Genomic DNA, 23,710 nt, shown 5'->3' with positions numbered 1-23,710 from the left:
ACCTGGTCTACGTAACAAATTCTAGGACAGCCACAGTTACATAGAGTGACAAGAAGGGGGGGGGGGCAAAGCAAAGATCCCTTGAGCGTTCACCTAAAACATTCTCTCTAACAGTCTGGAGAGCTTTGTTTTCACCAAATACAGAAGGGATAGGAAAGAGAAATGCTCACTTCTCACTCAACACACTGTCCTGGGAGCCAGGATATTGCTATAGGGAGCAGGGAGACCAGCCCCTCAGCGAGGGAATCAGGATATCTGCTCTCAGACAGTCTCAGGGCAGGATATTCCAAGCTTGCAGACCATGCATCCTCTAGGTAGCACAAGAGAAATGCCGCCACCCCTGCCAATACACATGCTATGACTTTAGATGGAAGTCACCTCTAATGTGTCACCTGCGCACTGTGCAGATCCATGAGCTCTGTTCACTGCAGGTACCTGGCTATGTGAAGAGGGGTGGGTAGGCATCCTTTGACACACCCAGCATGATGACTGCAAATTCTCCATTTATAGTGAAGGAGGGGTGTGTGTGTGTGTGTTTGTGTGTGTATATCTATGCAGGAAGAATCAATAATCGCCTTGCATTAACACTTAAGTAAAACCAAAATAATATCAAGATTCAACTAGAACCAAATTAACCTTACCAAGAATCCATCCCATCATTTTTCTATTAACCACCAGTGAATGATACTGCCATAGGGTAACATCAGACCTGTGAGATCACATCTGCACACATGGATACACACTCACTAATTAACTGTGAGATGATGATGATAATAATAAAGATTGGCAAGATGGCTCCACAGGTAAAGGTGCTGATTGACACACCTGATAAAAAGGAGTTCAACACCTGGTCTCCATGGTAGAAGAAGAGATCTCTCTTGATGTCCTCTGACCTTCACACACACACACACACACACACACACACACACACACACACACAAACGCGCCAGCGTGCACAATAAATAGAGGTGATAAAAACATATGCACCGTGGGCTGTTCTGTTCTATGCACTGTTCTCTTCTGTACTAAACTTAATAGTCCTCCTTGCTATGTAGCCCAAGCTGGCCTCGAACTTGCAAGCAAATTACAAAGAGGACAAATAGTGAGATAAAGAAAGACCCATGTTTGAGAGCTGTTAGACGGCTCAGAGAGGAAGGGGCTTGCTTCCCAAGTCTGTTGACCAGAGAGTAAAGTTCAGAAGACAAATAAAATAAAAGAGAGAACCAACTGGGCAGTGGTGGCACACACCTTTAATCCCAGCACTCAGAGGCAGAGGCAGGCGGGTCACCCTGAGTTCAAGACCAGCCTAGTCTACAAAGTGAGTTATAAGACAGCCAGGCTTGAAAAAAAAATAGAGAACCAGCTCTTAGAAAGTTGTTCTCTAATCTCCTCACATGCACTGTGACACAGACACACACACAGAGATCACATACACATAAAATAATAAACTCCACGAAGAAATTTAAGTCGTGTATTTGGCTGCCTTTTTCATGCTTTTTTTGTAGTTGAGAAGGGAAACTGACTTAGAGCTAAGCACTGTGAAGAGTAAAATTCAGCACTTACTCCATCTACTCATAAAAATACTGGTTAATTTTAGAACTTAAACACCCAGGAGAGGATGTTAGAAAGAGCTGGATGGAGGGGGATGGGGAGGCGCTGGGCTCTAGCTGACTCTGCACTCTCTCCCGACCTCCACCAGCATTCAGGTGACTCAGAAACTGCAATAATATTTTATGAGGGCAATTACAGTGGCTGGAATCTGACATACACAGACACCCTTGGATAACACAGACACCCCTGGATAGATTACAACCAACCCTCCCAGGACCACTTTATCTTTGGTTACCCATAGTTACTCATTTATTTTTAAATGTTCCGGTGTGATCTTATCTAACTGGCACAGACAACTTGATCACCTTATTTCCAAAACTAAAAGTTGCTGGAGGCCCCTGGGCAGGTTCTAAGTGCTAGTGACAGGCATGCGAGGCAAGGGGAGCAGTACACTTAGCGCCTTCTGCTTAAAAAAAAAAAATCACAGGACCTAAGTTCTGAACCAAAACCACTGGTTTGTGTGCTTGTCTTCAGGCAGTGGCAACCACAGACATACCCTCCATCACCTTCACCAAGACCTTCCTGGGAATTCCTGAGCTCTGGATCCAACTCTGGGCCACAGCATCCCGCTAAGTTACTAATGCCACTTTTAAGGAGAAACTGCCGCCTTTCCAGTGACTTTAAGTTCCAGCCCAGGCATTACAGGAGTGAAGGATAGCCTTCCACACACGTCTGCATATGGACCTCGCCTATGTGGCATCATGCTATAAAGAGAGATCTGAAACCACCCAGACACAAGTAGAAGAAAGCTGAAGAGCCCGGCAACAGGCAAGTGTGAGAGTCTCTCAGCTCTCCTAAATCTTGGTTAAAATGGAGGAAGCCAAGGACAGGAGGGAACCGCCAAGGTAGGGCTCAGGCAGGCAAGCAGCCAGTCCCAAACTTCCAGGGGGAACAAGAGCCTTAGCTATGGCCCACATGTGACGGAGGTGGAAGAGAATGGATGAATCCTTACCCAAAACACCAGTTCACTTGGCCCTAAAACAGATCACCATGGGGCTGGAGAGATGGCTCAGAGGTTAAGAGCACTGACTGCTCTTCCAGGGGTCCTGAGTTCAATTCCCAGCAACCACATGGTGGCTCACAACCATCTACAATTCAATCTGGTGCCCTCTTCTGGCATGTAGGCAGAACAGTGTATATGTAATAAATAAATAAATCTTTAAAACACACAAAAACAAAAAACAAAAACAGCTCACTATGCAGTGACCAAGTGTAGAGACCTGAGCTTCTACACTCTGACTTAAAAGACATCACATGCCAGCCAGCTACCTCCAAAACCTCCCCTGTCTAGGGCATGCTTTATCTCCTAGAGGCCTCTTTTGGAGAATTTAAAAGGCCAACAGTCCCAAGCTCCCACTATGTCCGCAGTCAGGAGGTGGCGAGTTATGAATATTTGTGTGCACCTTGTTTTCTTTTCGTGCAGTTCGGTTGCCGAGCCCTGGGAACTGCCTCTCTTTCAGCCTGACTCTTCTAGGGTGGGTTTAGTCACTTCATTAATCTAATCAAGACAATCCCAGTTGGGTGGTGGTGGCTCAAGACTTTGATCCCAGCCCTCAGGAGGCAGAGACAGGCAGGTAACTTGAGTTTGAGGTCAGCCTAGTCTACAGAGAGTGTCCTGGGACAGCCAAAGCTACACAGAGAAACCCTGTCTCTGTAAACAAACACAAAGATAAAAATCCCTCACCAAACTTGTCTCGAGGCTAACACAATCTAAATAATCTCCCACAGGTGTGCCGGGAGAAGTGCCTTCCAAGGTAGTTGACAGTATTAATAACCATCACACCCCCTTGCCTTCTCACAAATGCTACTCCTGCTGAATCCTGCTGTTGAGTACCAGTATCAAAGCTTCCTAAGTTTTGGTGTGAAAACCTTACCAGTCACATGGAGATTCCCTTAGACTACAGGCACACAATCTGTGAGATCCTAACATGGCTGGACCAGTTGGGCTCCACACCAGTTTGTCGATCTCTCTGAGCCCACTGGAGAACTCATAGCAACTTGAGGTCCTGCAGTTGGGCTCCACACCAGTTTGTCGATCTCTCTGAGCCCACTGGAGAACTCATAGCAACTTGAGGTCCTGCAGTTGGGCTCCACACCAGTTTGTCGATCTCTCTGAGCCCACTGGAGAACTCATAGCAACTTGAGGTCCTGCAGTTGGGCTCCACCAGTTTGTCGATCTCTCTGAGCTCACTGGAGAACTCACAGCAACTTGAGGTCCTGCAGGCTCATCCCTTTGACTGAGAGCTGCCAATCACTCTGACTGCCCCCAAAGGCTAATGGGAGGCTGGTGAGAAAGGTTTCCAAAATTTGGCCCATGTTTCAGATTATCTGTGAGGATGTTATGCAAGGAATAACACTGAATGCACTCAGTACATTGCCAAGTCCAGTAAATCTCAGCCCAGCTTACAACCCAGATGTGCACACTGTCAGCGACGGTGACAAAGGCGCTACAAAGAAACAGCAGCTGTGATCCCATTAACATTAACCGACGGTGTGCCCAGTGCACCCTGGAGCATCTGACACTGGTTATTTCACTTAATTCTCCCAGCCGGCCTAGAAGGTGGGGCGTATCCGGAGATGGAAATAAAAGCTCAGGCAGGCTAGCAAACTTGCCTGAGGTCAGTGACAGAGGCTTGAAGCAAGCTGGACCCTCGGCACCAAAACACACCTCGACAGACACCACAACCCGGCAGCAGCCAGCTGCGATACAGATGCATCCCACATTTTAAAAATCACAATTAATTTTCAGATCGATCACTATAATAAGCAATGGGCATCCCAGAATAGGAGTGCCACACACAAGCTCAAGCTCATTCTGATGTGTGGCTCACGCGCATGCGCACAGACACACAGACACACACACACACACACACACACACACACACACACACTTCCCTTAGTCAACTGTCTCAGACAAAAAGACACAGCCTATGATACTGCGGTCCTCCATGCTGTATTCTATTTGCGTTGCTGGTGGGTGACCATCTACCTGCAGAAATGTCACCTCTCCTTTTAAAGGACAAAATCCGAACAGGGATCACATACCTCAGGTGAACCTAAAAGACTCCATGAAGCAATCTGAGAAGGTTTTAAAGCATTTATAGCCACAAAACCCAAGCCCTATAAAGAGGGAAGTCTGGCCCAGTTCATGCTCAGCAAGAGCCAGTGGCAGGATTCAAAGCTGCAACCCTCAGGTTAGCAATTCGAGAAAGCCCAGCCTTGCCAAACATTTCCAATTATGCGTATATGGTTCCCAAGGCTCTCACATCTGCATAAAGTTCTATACCAAGATAAACCACTTCCCTGAATGTGAGAACAGCTTGTACCTCTGCTCTGTTGCAAGCTTTCTGTCTTTCTGTAGTCTCTTGGCAAGAAGATGTGTGTTGAAAAAAAAAAAAAAAAAAAAAAAGCACCACCCAGAGAAATGACAAAGAGAAAGCCAGAGCCCAATGTGGTTCTTTCAAAATTCGGTAGACTAGCCAAGGGTAGTGGCACACACCTGTAATGCCAACACTAGGAAGGCAGAAGCTAGAAGACCAAGAGTTAAATATCAATTTGAGGCTAGCCTGGACTACATGAGATACTGCCTAAACTGGATCTGATTGGCTGGGGAGGCGGCTCCGTCTCTCAAGTGCTTGGTGTGAAATCCTGAAGGCACCCACATACAAAGCACGATCCCGTGTTGGGGAGGCAGGGACAGGGAGGGTCCCTAGGCTGCTGCCCAGTCTAGCAGAATGGCTATTCTCCACATTCACCCAACGATCTCAACAACAGGACGACGGCAAACAACACAGGAAGCCCCAACATCTATCTATTATAAATTCAAATCCTCAGCACCCACCTTGAAAAGCTAGGTGTGACCCGAGTATGCAAGTGCCTATAACCCGGTCCTGGGAAGGGGGTGGGGCAGGGAGGGGGAAGAGACAGGAGAATCACTGGGGCTCGCTGGCCGGGCACTCGTCCAGTTTGAGGTTTAGTGAAGACCCTGTCTTAAAGGAATGAGATAGAGCGTGATAGGGCAGGAAGCCTGACATTCTCCTCTAACATCAGGGTCTGTGCATTCATTATGTATATGCATGCATACACACAGACACACACACATACTCGCCACACCAACTCCCCCATATACACTCCACACCACACACACCACACATACTGCACACACATATACCTCACCTACCAAACACCCCCTCCACACATACATTACACCCCACATACTGTATACACACACACACACACCACCCGACTCTCAGGAAAGGGCTCCATGTGCACACACAACAGTGAGGACAGGAATGACACTTTTGATAAGTGCTTATACATACAAATTCAGCACTTACAAAAGCATACATATGTGAACACAGTTCTCAATCTTGAATACAGAAGACAAGACAGAAATGCCCTTGGAGTGTTCCGACTGTGCAACTTAACTGTCTACATAAACAACAGGCCAGCACGTCTACTTCAGCGGGCTTTCCCTTCTGTGGTAACCCTAAGAATAACCTTTAGCACGTGGTATACTTCAGGATAGAATGTGGTTTTCTTACCATATTAACAAAAACTTGCTTTGACCAGTTAAGTCTTGGTGACTTGACAGGGTCTGTATTAGTTACTTTATGCATTATCAGGACAAAATACTTCCTGGAAGAAGGAGGGACTTAGATCGGCTGGGAGGGTTCAGTCTACCAAGGTGGGAAAGTCATAGCAGCAGAGGCATGAAGTGGCTGGTCACACAGCAACCACAGTCAGGAAGCAGAGAGTGAAGGCTGGTGCTCAACAACTCCCTTTCTCCCCCTTATGGAGCCCAGAGACCCGCCCATGGGATGGTATAGCAACAATTCACATAAATCTTCCCATCTTAATTAGCCCACTCTAGACACTCCCTCACAGGCCCACCTGGAGGTGTATCTCCTCGATGGTTCTAGATCCTGTCAATCGATACTAGCCATCACAGGGTCCCACCCAAGGTCAGAGTCCCCTAGCACAGGAAAGTACTTCTTAGAGTGTTAAGATGCCCATGTTTCACAAAAGCTGCTCTGTCCTCTTTCTCTACAAAGTCAGCCACTCAAGGAAAGGAGGGAGGGAGGGAGACAGGGATGTCCTTCTTCAGGAAAGATGCTTTTGATCTTTGTACCCTCTTCCAAGCATGGAAAAGTAATATCAACTGCTTAAAATTAAGACTATCAGAACTTACCTGGAAAGAGTTTGGGGTTCTGAGGCTTTTTATTTGAGGGGGGTCACATACCCAAGGTTGATTTCAAACTTGCTATGTGGATGATGATGACTTGTCTCCTGTACCCCCATGCCTGGTTTATAGAGTGCTAGGGGTTAAACCTGGGCTGCATGCATACGAGGCAAGCACTCTACCAACTGAGCTACATCGCCAGGGGTGAAGGAAAGATCTTTAGGTATTAACAAGACCCCTACCATGACCCACTTGACAACTGAGTGCCACACTCATCCCATGGCACTTGTGACCAAGTGTACCTATCAGGTACTCGAGACATGGGATGAGGGAGGCCCCCAAGATTCATATATGCCGGACTTATTCCAAGGGCCCGGCAGAGACACCTGCTCCCTTCCCACACCAAGTTGACATTAAGATGACGCATCCACAGGCTCTCTTTCTCACTGCCTTCCTCTCTGGCCCCTCTAAAGGAAAGCACCAGTGAGCCATGAGAAGGGAGGAAGCAGGAGGCAGGACGTCATCCCATACTTGGTCCTACTGGGCACAGCGGGTTAGCTGCATCTGTTTCTCAAGGTCATGGTCCCTTCCGAGCACTAGGAAGCTCAGCTACTTTCTCTCTTCAAACTTTCTAAGACTTACTCCTTCCTTTTTTACTCCTTCGGACCCACCGGGCAAGAACATGCCCTGGCATAGCCTCCATCCACTTCCCTCCAGGATGAGTACGTCATTCCAAGCTGCTTCCGATACGCTTGCCCACAGTTGTGAACTAGTCTTTATCAAATTCTCCTCAGTTACTTCACTTTAGGGAGCCATCAATCTCCTGCCAGGACTGTGACTGACAAGCTAAAAACAGAATTGATTACCCTAGAGTTTTTCTCTAAGAATCTACATGTCACAATGGATACCTAATAATTCCTATGCGATTTCTTTAAGTCATGGACAGGCGGAAAAATAGGTCATCCATACTTCTGTAATAATTTACTATGCAGCATACCTTGGGAGAGCAGAACCATCTTCTTATAAAGAGAAGTAAGCTGTGGAGCATGGAACTCGATTACAGAATTAAAGAAGTATGCTGCTGCTAAAAATACTCTGCAGGATTCCTTTCTTAGGGCATCATCCATTGCTACTATGGTTCTGAGTCGCTCTAAATGCATAGAAGAACTGTATTCAGAACACACCGCCAAGTGCATAACAGCTCAGAACACACCACGAAGTGCCCAACAGCACAAAGTGGGACATTTGGCAGCCGCTGGCAGAACACCTTACCTGAGACGCTGTCCAGAGTTAACTGGAGCCAGAGTCTGAGTTCATCTATTCTAAGAACACTGTTCAATCGTGCTTCCTAAGAACTGTTCAATCACACTTTGTAACACCCAGTCACCTCATTCTGAAGATCAAGGGTGCTCTGTTGTCAGGGACCTGGCAGGAACTCAGAACAAGACTAAAATCTCTAAGTGTAGTCCTAGGAGCAGCCTCAGGGTGTGTGTGTGTGCGTGTGCGTGTGCGTGTGCGTGTGCGTGTGCGTGTGTGTGTGTGTGTGTGTGTGTGTGTGTGTGTGTGTGTGTGTGTCTAAGGGTGGGGAACTTGATATATGTTTATGTTCTCTTTTGCAGTGCAGAGAATGGTGCCTAGAGACATACATGCCAAGCTAGCCCTCCACCACTGAGGGGCACGCTCTAGCCCTGCAGTGATATTCTTTAGTTACTCCCAACAATCCTTCTGCCTCAGCCTCCCCATAGAGGCATGCACCACCACACTCAGCTTACTTTTTAGACACTGAAGGCATGTTTCAGTCAGGGCTTTGGGAGGACCAAGGCTGAGTCTTAACCTAAAGCCAAATGATCAAGTGCGGGCTCATCAAGGGCTTCCTGGGAACCCTGGGTTCCCACAGTGGGTGGTGTTAACTTCCCAGGGTTTGAGCCTGTTGGTACAAGCCCTGAAGTTACAGCATTTTACACCCAAGTATTTTGCAACCAGTATGAAGAGAAGGAATTCATCTGGGGAATGTCTTTTTCCTGGGAAAGCAGGGGGAGATCTATGTAGGACCACCACAGCCTTCTATAGCCTCCCTGGAGGCACACATTGACTACTGTCCCCTTAACTCACCTGTAAGCCTTATGAAAGTTGTTTCTCTTTTCTTCCCCATTGTCTGTGTGGGCGTGTTTAGGGCTGGGGTATGTATGAGCATGAACATGTATATGCAAGTACGTGTGTGAGGCCATGCTCTTATGGGGATGAGAGAAGGATGCTGGGTGTCTTCTAGTACTCGCTGACTTTTCTCCTGAGACAGGAGCTATGCTGGTGGCCAGCAGGCCCGCCCATTCTTCTGTCTCCTCCCTCATGGCACTGGAGTTATAGGCTTACATGACCATGCCCGGCTTTGAAGATGGGTACTGGAAACTTGAACTCAGGTCCTTGTAACTATATCTCTTATCCACTGAGCCATCTCTCTAGTACCCCTGTTTCATTTTTGCTCATAATCAGTGACAGGTGAGCCCAGAGTCTCGCACACAGCAGGTGTGTAATAGAGCTTCAAATCATTTAAATCACAAGTCCCAGAGCAGAGCTGCAGGAAATACAAATTGGGTATTTCACCACATATGTTTTGATTTTGACATGCAAATGTGTATCTACTCAAACTATAGAGAAAGTCAAAGATGTATAACACAAATGGAAGTAATAAGACACCATGAGTATGGATTGACAATGTAAGCACTAGTCAGAACATGAAGTAATGAATGAGTACACAAACCTGCACCCCAGCTTGTAAAACAAGTCTGGCAATTTCATTAACAGCTACACATATATTATCACACGGGCCACCTAACAGACTCCTAAGGCCTCCTCAAGTAAATAAAGTCAAAGGTCTACAGACAGACATGGTCAAGAATGTTCCAAGATGCTTTACTTATAATATCTAAAAGCTGGAAATAATCAGGATCTACCAAGAGGTGGCCAGAGAAGCATATCACAATATATACATATCAGAGCCCCCCAAAACACAGAACTGAACTGAAAGTCCACACAGGGACATTTACCATTCACAAAAACAAAACTAAACAATTCTGGGTGAGAGGGGGATACACATAACAGTCTTATTACTCACTTTTGGGTTTTTGTTTGTTTGGTTTGTGTGTGTGTACTGTGGAGTCTGCAGGGCAGTTTTCAGGAGTCAATTTTTCCTTCCACCGGGTATGTGAGTATGAGAATTGAACTCTTTATCAGACCTTGGTGGCAGGCTCCCTTACTTCTGAGCCATCTCTCCAGCCCAAGTCAAAACATCTCTCCAGTGTAATTTAATTATGTGTAAGTAAATTATGTCCCAACAGAGTTGATTAAAAAAAATTAATTTTTTTTAACTTTAGGAGCTAGGGAATTGGCTTGGTGGCACACACCTGTAATTTCCAGAATTAGAAGTTCAAGGCCAGCTTGAGCTACATGAAAAACACACACACACACAAACACACACACACACACACTTTAAACAAAAGAGAATAATAGTTATCTGTACCATGTATCTGCACCGCCGAATGATTCTGGGTCTTGAAACAGAAAATGAAAGATAAGCTCAAGCCACAAGGAAGTAGTTAAAGACTAAAAGGGACATGTTCAAAGGGCATAAAATGCAGCTTGAAAGGGTCTCATGGGCCAAATTTGGGATAATTTGAGCATCAAAATAATGGTTGCAATTGATTATAAAACCCTGACTGAAGAAAACCCCATGGGTCCATAGTCACAGTCACAGAGAGGGATTTATTTCCCACCATTAGGAGCAAGTATTGTACTAACCCTTTTCTGTAAAAACTGGTCATTACAGTTCCTTGTTAAGAACTACCAGCTAGTGAGAGAATCCCCGCAGTCGCCATCTTGCAACTCCGCTTGAAATGATTCGGGGAGTAGTCACCAATGGGTGCCTGTATGGTCCCCAATCAGGTCCCTATGGTGTGCACACTCATGGTAAGGAACAAAACGCATTGTCCAACGGAAACCCACCTGGGGCAAGCTCTGCTTCTCTAACTGGGGACAGCCTAGAGGGATCTGGTGAGTTAGGTAGCACCTGGCATTGCCTGTCAACTGCTTAAATGAAACCAATGAGACCTGGGATTATCCAGAGGACACAGGGCCAAGTTCAACAGCATCATAAGAAAACAGCTGCACTTGTATTTGCTCGCTCTCTCTCTCTCTCTCTCTCTCTCTCTCTCTCTCTCTTTCTCTCTCTCTCTCTCTCTCTCTCTCACACACACACACACACACCAGAAAGTTATTGAAGACTTTGGAAGCTACCTAGAGAAACCTGAATCCGGTGTAGATGAGGCCATATGTGCAATTGCTTTAAACGTCCTTGAGTGGATAGGAGTGCTGTGGTTAAGCAGAGCAACACGTCTGCTCCTGAGGTCCATGCTGAGCTTTTAAGGGTGAAGAGTCACTCTTCCAACTTACATGTACATCTGAATTTTTGTCATGATAAAAGGGGGACAATAGCTGAGTAGGTAAAGTTATTCACCACACAACAATAAGGACTTAAGTTGAATTCCCAAGACCCAGTTGTGCAGACACACACATACACACATGCAATCTCATCCCTAGGGAGGTACAGACAGGCAGATGTGGGGCTTGCTGCCCATCCAGACCAGCCCACCTAGCCAACCCCAGGCCCATGAGAGACCCTGATTCAACACAAGAGGGTAGGTTCCTGATGAAAGGGAACCAGAGGTTGACCTCTGGCCTTTATATACACAAGGAAATGTACAGGCAAAAATCCTATTGTTTAAGTCATCCAAGCTGTGGTATTTTGCTGTGCCTGCCCTAACCTACTGGACAATAATGTTAGAACAGTTATTTGAAGGGCACTGTATCTCTTGACACCAACTCACTTCCTTTTGTGCCAATCAGCCAATCACAGTGGACTGTGAAGCTGAGCTCTCACCAGTAAGATAGGATGCGGTCACCACCTACACTGGAGGAAAAGACGGAAGCCATTTTGGTGAGCGTATTTGCTAAACCTATTTGGGTTCTAGCACACCCCTTTTGCAAAAAGACATAATCCCTGCTGAATCACTTTCGCTTTGTCTGTGTGTTCTTTTGTTCAGCACCAAGATTATTCTTTCCCCAACAAAAAGAAAAGCAAAGAACTGCCCCTGACGCAAATGGAGGGACAGTCTCAGCTCCCTTGTGGCATCATCCACCCACTGATAGGGACTACCCAGGATACTCCAAGTGTGGTGTGCACCATGGGTGGGCGCTGAGACAAGCTACTCCAGCAGGAAGCCAAGGCATCTGCTACTTTAGCTGGGGAGTACCCCAACTTCTGCAATTACAGACTCCCTCTCGTGTACTCACAGGACTCCTCTGAGAGCCAGACACGCCTGGGGACATCCCTAGCAGCCTGGGAGGAATCCTGGTTGAGACACTTAAAACACACAAATCTGTCTGCTGTTGAGCGACCAGACATCAGATTTCCCACCACTGCGGTGCAATGTTTCAGACTCAAGTCATTCCGCCTTGAAATAAAAGCGGCATTATGGTGCTCAGCCCTGTGAGAGGGAGCCCACTGAGGAGTTCTTTAATGCCATGAGATGTCTACCTTTGGGGAACGGAAGCAAACGAAGGTAAAACTGGTAAGCGCAGCACAGAAGCGAGGCGCTGGCTTTTCTCACTTCACTGGAACCATGCCTACATTCTGAAACAGACCACCAGTTCCAGACTCTCAAAAGGCAACTGCTGGGAGGGTCTTACGGATCCCCCCAGGTGACCTTCCTACCTGGGTATTTAAAGGCACTAAGCCCATCTGGGAAGAGCTTGCCCGAAGAAGATGTTGTTGGTGTAGCTCAAGTGTCCCAGGGATACAAGTAGCCTCCCATGAAGAATGGCTACTCCAAGGCATGGGAAAGGGCACAAACCATTGCACACTCAGTTCTGCAGAGAGGACAACCTGCACACAGATCACAAGCTTACTTGTGGTGCAGAACGGTACTTTCCCCACAAGGCTGCTCTCTATAGCCTGTCCCTCTTGTTAAATCCTATTTTTCCAAGAATACCAAAGCACTTCATTCAAGGCTTACTTTTAGATCTTAAATGCCCCCAAGGCCTGTGTGTTGAAGCTTGCTCTAAGGACAAGGTCAGGTGACTGGAGTTAGGCCCTGGGGTGGGGGGTGGGGCGCTCCCTTTCTTCCCCTCAACCTTGACAGCCATTAAGTGAAGTGTTGCTCACCACACACTCCTGCTGCTGTATGCTAACTCGCCACAGACCCTGAGCAATGCGTCCACAACTGTGACTCAAGACAAAGCTTTCCTTGGGTGTTTGTTGCAGTGACAGAAGGCTGACCAACACCCTCAACTCCAAACTCACACTTGAGCTGAAAATCAGTCAGCCTTCCTGAGAATATTTGACAAACCTCAGATAGCTCATGGGGACCAGACTTCCAAAGGATCCACAAATCTGCCCCTTGCTGTGCCCAATGCTGAAGTAACTCAAATTACATCCTTCACTTGTCCTCTCCTGTTAACTACAGGGTGGTCACCTGCTCCTCCACGGCTACATGCTGGGCTGTCCACCCTTCCTACACAGAAAGGCCACGATGATATACATCTTCAGCCCCAGGACCACGGGCCATCTTTATCCTCTGGATCTCTTCCAGTGTTGCCCAGTTTCCCCAAATGCCTAGCCTGGAGTCAAACGTGGCCGCCACAGGAGAGAGTCTACTTTCCAAGAGACTCACCACAAAGGTATCTGAACTGCCACTGCGACACACTGCTCTGTAACATGTAACAGTACTCAGGGGTCTCGTCATTGGAGGTAACTGGTGAAGGACCATGCTCCTGGCAGGCCCTCAGCCACAGGGATAACACACTTGCTTTCAGCTTCATGAAGCATTCTCGACAACATCTAGTACATGACCAGACAGTTTTTCCCAGCTCACTCTACCCCTGCCCAGCACCCCAACCGTGTAACGTGCAGCTGAGTCCAAGCATCCTGGCACCCGCAGTCTGCAAATGTGTGCTTAATGGAAAGTCAAACCAGCTCCATCCAGTCCTTCACACGATCCTCGGTTATTCCCGAAGCTTTCCCTGGTGCGGTTCAGCTTCCACACGCCTGCTCATCTTTAGTTTTCTGGTCAACCACACCAGGACACACCCTTCACCTCTCTCTGGAGCCCCCTAAGCTAACGCTCTCCCCCTGCTCCATCCCATGACGTGTCCTCGCTCTCACTGGCATCAGAAGACTAGGTCCTACATTCTTCCCCTGCCCTGTTTGCCCACCCCATCAACAGAACCTGGGACATCAACCTCTAGATGGCAGTTGAAACCGCCTGCCCCTCCCCACTGCAGCTAATCAACCTACATCACCCCTGCTGGAATCGTTGGCCATAGCTGGACTCTAACCAGTCATAGGCCTCCTAATGGCCCAACCACCACCCTGCCACCTTCCACTCCTGTTTATGCTCTAGAGTCTAAGAAGCTCTTCCAGAAAACACCCCAGCTTTGTAGGCCTGGATGTCAACGTGCCATTCCCCCAGTAAGGCACCCCCATCTATCCCGTTCTATCTCAAGCTTTTCCCTTCCCTCTCCCACCAGTTACTTCTCTAAGAGGCATCTACGCCATCTGTGTTTTCAGATCAAGCCACTGTCCTCATACCTGCTCTCTGGAGCTGGACTGGAGGCATATTGAGTGTTGGAAAAGAGTTGGGTTTGGTTTCCATGTGCCAGATCACCTCACTAGTCTCTTTTGTTTATAAAGTGGGACAATAATCACCCACTTCATGGGAAGGGGAGGTCATTAAATAACATGAAAAATGCCTGACAAAGATGTTAGTATTTCTGCAGGGAAAACGTGAGCAAAATCTTAAAGGTCACCTTGAACAAGATTCACCTACGGTACCCATCCCAAAAGGCAGTCTGCATGGGAAAGGAAGTTGCCTGCTGGGACTAGCATAGGAGAAGTGGGGGAGGTGTTCTGAGAGTGCCCACCCAAATGTCCCCTCAACACCCTACTTCTGGTAACACTCAAGTTAGCTCAGCACGTTGGGCTCAGTCTTTCTCCCTTCTTCGTCGTTTTTGGCTGGAGTCCGCACCATCTGTGAAATTACACTGCAGAGGCCAGGTTCCCGGTGATTTCAATAAGACCTAAGGGAGTCAGAGCTAAACATATGTCTCACAAAAGCATAAAGTGATTCATAGCTTTCATCTATTAATTGGGAAAGCAGGCTTTTTTTTATCAATGTCTGAATTTTTACAACAGTGAGAGATGCTGTGTTCTTTCCACAATGCGTGGCAGTGACGACATCATCAGACATGTTGGGCTTTTCTAGACGATGTGTGGAGTGACCTATGAGCCTCTAGGGAGTAGAAGCAATGGTAGGTTTTAAATAAAAATAGAGGCTGAGTGTACGAAGTCTGTAGACTTTGGTAACTGATTAGTATTAACTCAGTGGCTTAAAAACAGACATTTGCTTTCTCATAGGCTAGAAATCTGAAATCAGGGAGCCTCAGCTCTAGGGACTATCTTTCTGGACAATTCCCAGTTCCTGGTGGCCCTGTGTAAGACCTGATGTTGCATGGGTGTGGCTGTACCTTCTGTGGTGGTGTCACCTTCCACTCTGTGTCTATTACACCCATTTCCTGGGGGAAGGAGGGACACCTCAGAGCACATGTAGAGGTCAGGGGAGAAACTGTGAGGTCTTTCCCTCTACCGCATGGTTTGCAGGGATCTAACTCAGGCCTGTCAGCAGTGCTTTAAGCCCGAGTTATCTGTCTTTAACTTGTAAAAACACTAGTCATTGAACTTTGGGCCCAGTCTAATTCATTTTAACTGATCATATCAGCAAAGACCTTATTGTGAAGTAAGGTCACACATTCTGAGCCACCAGGTGGATTTGAATTTGGAGGTGGGTGAATCCTCAGCCCACTATAGTGACAATAGAGGAGAATCTGAGAAATTGCTATAGTCATCAAAGCTAAAAGAGCCACAAAGGCTTTGAATGGCTGTCAAATGCTTATTCTCTCTGAAACCAATCCTAATGGATAACCGGTGGCTTCCAGGAATCAGACTCAGGTAGGGTTCATGACTGATGAGGGATGCCCATCAGGGCTTGGGATGCAGGACCAGAGATGAGCTCTACTGATCCATGCTTCCTGACTTTACAAATAAAGAAACAGATTTTCAAGAGTTCAAGCCAGACCTCTACCTAGCAGAGGAATCAGGGGAATCTTCCGAGGCCAAACCAGACAACCAGTCCTGCCCACTAGTATCATGAGATGGTCATCTTTCACTACAAACAGGCTAGTGGCAATGAAGACACTAAAAACGTTAAAGGTTTCCAACCATCCAAACAGAATATGACCCCTTATAACCATTTTCTAATCTTGATTTAAGAAACACAAACAAACAAGCAAACTCACCGTTCAGGTACATTAGCCACACCCCCACCACCAGGCAGGAAAGTCCAGGATGGTTTCATCTACTTGTAAATGGCAGTGTGAAACAACATGGAGACATAGAGACAAAGAGAAACACAGCCCATAGTTCCATTGTGGACAGAGTCCTGCCCAGGCAGGCAGGGAACTTCTGAGACAAGGTGCCAGTGTCAGGGTCCACAGGGACAGAGGACAAGGCCAGGATGAACTGCAGTGTTGATCGTTTCCTGAACAGTGAAGGCGCCGTGAGAGCTGTAAGGCTTTATGTTCCGTGGAGGAGCTAAGCCAGTGAATTCTGGGCATTTTACCTGGGAAGATGACCTTCTACTTGCCTTGGCTGGCAAGATGTTCAATCTCAAAGAATAAACTGGTTCTAACAATTTGGAACATTGTTTTCCCTTGTCTCTGCAGGGTTTGTCTATTTTCAATGGCCCATCTGCAAAGTATCTTAGGCCATGGGGGAATCCTCACTTAAAAGGAGGTAGAGAACTGGGAAGAAGACCCAAGGGTTTTGTAAAGGCACTTACTGTGCACGGATGGGGACCTGAGTTCAGATCCCCATAACCTATGTAAAAACCAGATGTGCAGCGCAGTGTGAGCATCTGTAATCAGGCAGTGACAGAAGAACCCCTGGATGCCTACAGCCCAGCAGACAGACAACAGGGACCTTCTCAAACACCATGGAAGGTGAGGACCAGCATCCAGGTTGGCCTCTGACTTACACACACACACAGAAAGAGAGACAGACAGACAGACAGACAGACAGACAGACAGACAGACAGACAGACAGACAGACAAGGAAGTAGAATATAAAGTTATAAGCCTTATAAGCTATTAAGGAATATTAGCTAATGTCTACATGCAGGGTTCTGGGTCTAAGCCTACTGCCTGGAACTTAAGTTAGACACCTCATGGCTGGTCTTTTTCAAAGGGGCTCAAACACCCAACACTGAAAATTGGACCCTCCCATCCTTTCTCCTCCACTCAGCAAGCCCATGGGTACAGGCTCACATGCAAACACCTGACCGCCCGAAAGCACCAGGAGTCAAACACTCAGATCTCCAAATGCAGTGTCTGGAGGGATAACCAGCCCTAGGCTCATCTTTTAATTGTTTCGTATGAGAGTAGCACTCGTTGAGGCCACTGGGGAGAAACCAAAGGCATCCCTGAGGCATCGATTCACCGGCTCCCTGGTGGAATGTGGGGCACACCTGATGAATAGTCACCTCACAAAGTGGCCTCTAATTAGAGCAAAGGTGAGCCATATTGTATCGTCTGCCATAGCAAAATGCCACAGACTGACTGGGTGGAACACACAACAAAGATTTCTCACCCTTCTGGAAGCTGAAGTCCAGCTGGCAGATCTACTTTGCTGATAAGAACACTCTCCCTGACACCAAGACAGCTGCCTGCCATCTTACTGTCCTCACATGGCCTTTATCTGTGTATGTGCTCAAGACCATACAGGTGAGAGGGAATCCTCTTCCTTCTTTGTATAAGGAAACCTGTCTTAGCTTTCTCACCTCTCACAAAGTCACCGATCCAATCCACAAACAACCGTTCTTATAGCCTCATTTGACCTCACCTCTAAGAGCCCCACATCAAACGGACATCAGAACTTAGAGCACCTCCATATGAACTTTGGAAAGACACAATAGTTGGCCCACAGCACCAACACACACACACACTCCGCCATTAGTGTGGTACTTACTATGTCACTGTAGTACAAGGATTGTACTACTATGCCATTCTTGTATGTCTGCAGGCCAGAAGAGGGCACCAGATCTCATTACAGATGGTTGTGAGCCACCATGTGGTTGCTGGGAATTGAACTCAGGACCTCTAGAAGAGCAGCCAGTGATCTTAACCTCTGAGACATCTCTCCAGCCCTACTATACCATTCTTTAAACAACCATGGGAGAGAATCATTATTCCCACATCACAGATGGAAATGTAAAACAAAGATCTTGCTCAAGGACAAACAAGTATCTAAGGAGCCAAAGACTCAGACCAGTGCCTCTCAGAATGTCCGGCCACCGCAAAACCATCTGTAATGTGCTTTAGTCTGTTAGTGGCAGAGCACAACAAAACATGTCACAAACTGATCAGCCAATGATCAATGCCAAAGTTACTGAGAATTTAAGATTGGAAACAGATTAAGTAGAGATGGGCTCTATGTAACAGAGACGGAGGGCAGGCCTAGGAAAGCAAACAAGAGCCATACATACACTGTAACATGGTGAACTCTGCGGGTAGAGCCAGGCCCCATCGCCTGCTTCAGTGGCCCCTATGGAGATAACGGGTAAGGGGGTGTGTGGTAGGGGAGGGGAGACAAGTTTAGAGGGGTCTGATGAGGTAGCCAACTCTACCACGCAGGTGTGAACTTAGAGCTGCAGTGTGAGACCTTAGTAATTCCACCATGGAAGTCTCACAGGGGCGACCCCGATTGAGGCACAGTCCAAGGAAAGTCCTTTCCAATAATACAAGTTTTTGAAAAAAAATAAAGATTTGTCTATTTATTTATTTTATGCACATCGGTGGTTTGCCTGTAACTGAGAGTTACAGGCATTGTGGGTGCTGGGAATTGAACCTGGTTCCTCTGAAAGAGCAGGCAGTCTCTTAACCAGTGAGCCATCTCTCCATACCTCCAATGATACAATTTTATAGAATAAGATTTTTTTTTCCAATTTGTAAACCTTAGGGAAAAAATCTGTTCTGGTATTGCTTTTTTCAAAAAGAGAAAGCTAGAAATGCATTCTCTTAAATGAGGAAAACTGTTACTCTAAGAAAATGATAGAGCCAAGAAACCACTAATATATTTTTCAATCAGGAGACTATGTTCAGGGATTTTCTCTAAGCTGCTTTTTTCCCTCCCTCCCTCCCTTTTTTTTTGGGGAGGGGGGAGAGGAAATCCCAAAACACCAAGCAGACAATTTGCTTTTTCTTCAAACTGACAAGCAGTATCATTTTGTATTAGGTGGTAGGGAATTCTTATTATTGAATGTGCCTTTATTCTAGGGGGGAAAGCCTGGCAAAAATAAAATACCAGGTATTAAAGAAAATAAAAAAGGTCCAAAGAAGCACCGGAGTAATTGAATCAGCATCTAAGACCAAATCTACAGAAACCATTGAGTCCTGGCCTTCAGTGCATCTTCGAGAGGCGACCCCTGAAGATGGGATCCAGCCCAGAGGAGGAAGCAGACCCTCTCACAGGCCAACCCAGAGGAGGAAGCAGGCCCTCCCACAGGCCAACCCAGGTTCCTGGAGTCCAACTTCCCAACAGTCCATGTATTCACTATTCCAGAAAGCTTCCCAATGGGTGAGCAGAAGTAGCACTGCTTCCAGGAAGTTCGCTCTCCAGCCCCTAAGGTGAACAATGGATCCAGCCTGCTGTATTCCAGGGGACTGGTACGGAGGAAACTGTATTTACTTATGCTCAGTCTCTCTGGGCACATCTCCACGACTGATTTAAAAACAAAAAACAAAAAACTTAAAAGGGGTCATGAATAAAACAAATAAATAAATAGGAGGACATGATTGCTCCTAGGTACCGCGGAGAAGGTTTATTGTGGGTATGAAGGAGAGAACAGTCAGAGGCATTTGGAAGAGTCCAGAGAGGACATAGCCAGTCTGAGCCGGGTCGTGAGAGCAGAAAGAGGTAGGGAGAAAAACACAAGGGCTGCTGACCAAGAGGAGCAGCCTGAGCCAAGAAACTGATGTAGCCAAGATGACTAAGTTATACAGGGGGCAGAAGAGTTGGGGAGAGGGAACACCCAGCCCAGTCTCTGGACTGGAGATTAGGGTACAGGGTGGAGTATGCCAGACAGGAGGGCCTGTAACACTAGGGACTAAGGGATGTTGGCAGCTAGTGTCGGCTACGATGTCAATATCAGTCAGCCGTTTGTCCCAGGTTTGAGACCTAACAAGGTCACACTGAACCTGCCCCAGCTTCCCAGTACCAGACCTGCCTGGGCCTTGCCTCTCAAAGACAGGAGTGAGCCCCATCCTCCAAAAGCAGCCTGAGGTCCAGAGCACAAGTGCCTCTCAGAAATAAGAAGCCATTACCAAACCCAACAAAAGTGCCTTCAGACGCCCAGTAAACTGAGGTCATTCAAACGCTGTATCATCAAGAACAAAGTAGTCAATGCATTCAAAACTCCAGAGGATTCCGGCCAGGCCTCCGTTCCGTACCAAGAGTCCATCTGACTCCGGCTTTCACGGTTGTGCAAGCTGGATCCCATGACTTCACCCCTTCTTTCCCCCTCCAAAGGGTCGTCTGTGGAAGAAGATGCTCCCCAAAGCAGCGCTGCCCTGACTCCACACAGCAAGTGCACTCTGGAGTGCTAGTGCAAGCCAGGATCCAGAAAGCAAGGACCAACCTACAGGTTCAGTGCCCTGACCTTGAACAACACAGCGGAGCCAGGGTGGTTAGGGGAAGCTGCTGACCCTGCCAGGTGGGCACTCAGCACTAGAGGCCCAAACTTGGCCTAGAAGCACCCCAAAAGCAACCCAGGGTGTAGTGAGCACACAGTGAGAGGAAGGGTGGGCCTGGACTTGGGCGGGGTAATCTCTGAGTGTTTGAAATAGGATAACTCCTTTTAAAATGTGCAAGCCAATCAAGAAGTCAAAACATTCCCCCTACTATCTTGCCCTGATTTGGGGGGGGCATGGTTCTCCTAAAAATGCTTTCATTTAGAGGGAGGGGGTGAAGGAAGGAAGCAGGTTAGCACCCTGGAAAATCATTTACAATAATGACGAAAGGGTACTTGGAGTGCTTGGCATGTAAGCAAGGGTCCCAGGCAGAGCTCCGTGCCCAGGATGCCATGCACCTTGCACCGGGTGCAACGGAACCCTCCAGCTCTCCCTGCTCATCATCAGTGCCTGGGGACCCATGAGGAAAACATACCCCCAAGGCCTCCCTACCAGGGTGAACAAACAGCACAGAGCATAGCAGCCAAAGATTTCACACAGGCGGGAGAAGATCAGCCAGTATCGCCTGCAGAAAACTTAAGGTGGGTCACGCGGCAACAGCCACCTGGCAATCAACCACACCTGTGGAGACCGCGAGCCTGTCCTCACAGAGGGGAAAGAGTGACAGACAGCCACCAAGAACCAAAAGGAGAACTGACAGCACAGAGGGCCAACCTGTCTAGACCAGGAACTTTCGGGGGCCCAACTTCACGTAGTGTGTCTTAGACCCAACCTGTCTAGACCAGGAACTTTCGGGGACCCAACTTCACGTAGTGTGTGTTAGGCCTGTGATAAGGGAGACATAACTAAAAAGAGTGGAGAGTGGGGGGGTCGATGTACCAGACAACATCTGGCCAGATGTGTGTGCACATCACAGGGCCTGCATGGTGACAGCTGGCCTTAGAACTCCAGTAGGAAAAGAGGAAGAAACGATGTCACTGTCCTTATCTAAGCTAGGGGTCCCTTAAGACCTCGAGTTCAGAAGAGCTGACTGAACAGCACAGGCAACAGGAGACGAAGCTGGCCCCAAGGACTGGCCAGAGATCGCTAAGCTGGTCCAGCTGAGGCAGCTCCAGAACCTGGATCTCCTGACAGAGGGCCAGTGCACGGAGTCACTTACCCTTTCCTACCATCAGTCACTACAAAAACCCAGAGGCAGCAACCATTCCTTTACCCTCCTAGAGCGCAACCCAGCAGCAAAGTGTATGCTACCTTACACAACTTCTACCTCTAGGTGGGCTTGTCCACTAGGCTGGAATTTCCTCGAGGTCTCCGCCCTCTTTTTCCTCCACTGTGCTTGGCACAAGCCTGATCTAATGCATTAGATCCACACTGGCTGAATGAATGAATGAATGAATGAATTCTAAGTTTAGGGTGCCACTTAGGAGTGATACCAGTACTATGAATCTCATTTAAGAGAGGGAAATTTCTCAAATTTATCTCTACAGATGGAGGAAGTCCTTAAAAATAAGCTAGAGACCAAAACTAATAAATACAGACTTCATCAAAAACAGATTACTTAGGTAAAATTTAAAAACAACAACAAACAAACAAGAACACCTCCATGGGTCACACTTGCCGCTCCTCCTGAGAAACTTTAGAACTCTCTACCTAACACCAGAAGGAACAAACATGCCCCGTGCTTGTAGGAAGGACCCGTGTGCATTTCACCACCCACTAAGTCCCAATTCACGGGTGACATAACACCACATACAAACCCGGGCAAAGGCTAACCTTCCAGGATAGTCTGTGCAATTAATGAAACAAAGACTCACACAAGTTTGAGCAGTCTCAGAAGTCACAGCAGAAATGATAAATCACTTACAAAAGCAGAGTGCATTTGACAATCCCACGAAAAGGTATAAAAAGGAAAATGAACCACGTGTAAATATCACAAGGTTGTGAACTTTCCCGGTTAATCAGAGTCCTTGTAGGAAGGGGGAGAAAACAGGATCAGACTGAGGCAGTCTGTATAGCTGTTCAGCAACTGCTTTCCCTCCACAGACCTTAGGCTCTTTGTGTATCAACCTATGTCACCCTCCATGATCCCAGCAGCACCACTACAGCCTGACAGAGAACGTCATCAGACAGGAGGCGTTTGCGGCACACCGGTTCACTTTACCAGCGGCAGGCTACTGGCACTGGCTACACTGAGGAACCAGCGTACGGAAGGGGCCAGGTCTGCATACCATCGTCGTTCTCTCCCACCACGAAGGAACTCTTACAGCAGCACATGTAGTCCTGAGTCTTTTTGCTGCTAGCTGTGGCAGTAATGGAAACAAGAGGAAGGGAGGTGTCTGCTGGCCATCAGAGATGGAATGAGCTAGTTAATTTGGACAGACCCATATGATCAGAGGTAATGGTGTTAAACACACACACGCACGCACGCACGCACGCACGCAGAAGCAGTGTTCTATTTAGGAGAAGTAACTCCTACAGAGCCCTCCATCCCCTGTGTGTGATAGTCCAATGTCCAAGTGCTCCAGAGCTCAACTTAGGTTTTATAAAATGCCGGAATTAAGTACTGTGGCTTCTCCATCATGTCATAAGATAATTCATGAGGACCTACCATTTGCCAGGTTTCACACTTGGTCTCATACCCAAGAGGGACCCAAAGCAGATGCAGCTCCTACCCTCAGTCTCAGGTGGAGAGAGAAGGAGCAGGAAGGGACAGATAAGTCACTGCAAAGTAAGTGTTGCAAAATAATGGGCAGACTGTTTGCGAGCGGATTAAATCCGGTATGGGAGAGGGGGCCAGAGAGCTGGCTCAGCAGTTAAGAGAGCTTGCTGCTCTTGCAGAAGACCTAAGTTCAGTTCCCAGTACCCACAGCGGGTGGTTCACAAAAGCCTGTAACTCCAGTTCCAAGGACTCCAACACCCTCTTCTGGCTTCCAGGGCACCCACATACATGTGCACTTACATACTATCATACCACAGGTACACACAAATAACAACAAAACAAACCTTAAATAAACTAGGTCTAAGCAAGGTCTGGCAGAGCTGTGGGGTCAGCTGAATTTTCCAAGT

General features: G+C 47.4%; 1 protein-coding gene and 1 long non-coding RNA gene across 11 annotated transcripts in view; one reads left to right on the top strand and one right to left on the bottom strand.

The window, feature by feature from the left end:
- LOC110340622 overlaps positions 1 to 19,737 on the top strand; it is a 28,749-nt gene extending 9,012 nt beyond the window's left edge. Inside the window, exons 2-5 of one of the 5 annotated variants that reach the window (XR_005876188.1) lie at positions 2,086 to 2,456; positions 11,693 to 11,783; positions 11,890 to 13,525; positions 16,625 to 19,737. This is a non-coding gene — a long non-coding RNA (uncharacterized LOC110340622). Of the gene's footprint in view, positions 1 to 2,085; positions 2,457 to 11,692; positions 11,784 to 11,889; positions 16,594 to 16,624 lie in introns of those variants that run through there. The other 4 variants (XR_005876187.1, XR_005876186.1, XR_005876185.1 and 1 more) reach the window with 4 other exon arrangements.
- Positions 1 to 23,710, bottom strand: part of Foxn3 (forkhead box N3) — a 369,915-nt gene that overhangs the window by 157,966 nt on the left and 188,239 nt on the right. The window lies entirely within an intron of this gene.

This window comes from Mesocricetus auratus, unplaced genomic scaffold (genome assembly GCF_017639785.1).
Source record: "Mesocricetus auratus isolate SY011 unplaced genomic scaffold, BCM_Maur_2.0 Super-Scaffold_15014, whole genome shotgun sequence".
NCBI lineage: Eukaryota > Metazoa > Chordata > Mammalia > Rodentia > Cricetidae > Mesocricetus > Mesocricetus auratus.
This window is presented reverse-complemented; position numbering and strand designations above follow the sequence as displayed.